Genomic DNA, 1,347 nt, shown 5'->3' with positions numbered 1-1,347 from the left:
GATGGATGGGTGGATGATGGATGGGTGGATGGATGGATATATAAATGTCTGGCTGGCTGGCTGCAGGAACTCTGCAGGATCCCAGCACTAGGTGCCGCTCTCGCTGCACATCCCGAGCGCTGGGATCGTTCCAGGACAGTTCCAGTGAGGCTCTTTCGGAGACGCGTCCAAGCGGGACCCAGGCAGCGGCTCCAACCCGATTTATTTTGGCTGTCAGGGTTTAATTCCCTCCTCTGTCCCTGGCTGCATCCCGGGGTGACAATCCAAGGCACAAGGACAGGTTTGAGCCTGAGACACAGCTGGAGCCAGGCTGGGAGAGCTGGGGGTGCTCACCTGGAGAGGAGAAGCTGCAGGGAGAGCTCAGAGCCCCTGGCAGGGCCTGAAGGGGCTCCAGGAGAGCTGCACAGGGACTGGGGACAAGGCCTGCAGGGACAGCAGCCAGGGAATGGCTGCCAGTGCCAGAGGGCAGGGCTGGATGGGATCTTGGCAATGAGGAATTGTTCCCTGGCAGGGTGGGCAGGCCCTGGCACAGGGTGCCCAGAGCAGCTGGGGCTGCCCCTGGATCCCTGGCAGTGCCCAAGGCCAGGCTGGACACTGGGGACAGTGGGAGGGGTCCCTGCCATGGCAGGGGTGGCCCTGGGTGGGCTTTGAGGTCCCTCCCAACCCAAACCTTGCTGTGATTCTATCACTGTGCTTTCAACACTGAGAAAAGCATGTCTAAAATGTAGAAAAATACTTGCTTTTCTTTAATAATTTTTTTTATAATATGCCCGCACTGAAGTTTTCAAATGGATTCATTTCAAGCGTGGTTTCATATCCCAAATTATTTTATTGTTGTTCCAGGACACTCTGTGATCTTGCAGCATTTTAATAGACAGAAAATCTGGTTTTTTGAGCGAAGTCACTGAGTGCTGAGGGCACTTTACTGAGCTGGGGATTGGGTCAAAGCCTGATAATGCTTTCAAGAATTAAAATCAGAGCACCTTTCACAGGTTAATTTCGGACAAATAACATCCCCCAGATGATAAAGAGTTTGTACCTTGATGCCTTCCACTGGAAGGAAAATTTAAGCCTGGATAAAACCTGTCCTTGTATCTGGATATCTGTCACAGTAATGGGCTCCTCCATTTTCATAGATGGGGTGGTTTAGGAGTTTTTTCCTCCTGCAAAGCAATTCAATATTATATTCTAAATAAATACTGCCCCTTTGCCATTTCCCTGTGTCCCTGGTTTCAGCCTGGTCACTTAATGAGCACTTGGACATCTTCAAGCTCAGGAGAAACACCTGGAAGAACATTCCCTTGTGGGTCTGCCCCTTTAGTACTTGTGGGGTTGTGACCTTAAAGT

The sequence above is a fragment of the Geospiza fortis genome, unplaced genomic scaffold (assembly GCF_000277835.1).
Source record: "Geospiza fortis unplaced genomic scaffold, GeoFor_1.0 scaffold96, whole genome shotgun sequence".
Lineage (NCBI taxonomy): Eukaryota > Metazoa > Chordata > Aves > Passeriformes > Thraupidae > Geospiza > Geospiza fortis.
The sequence above is the reverse complement of the archived record's forward strand: the minus strand, read 5'-3'. Positions refer to the sequence as shown.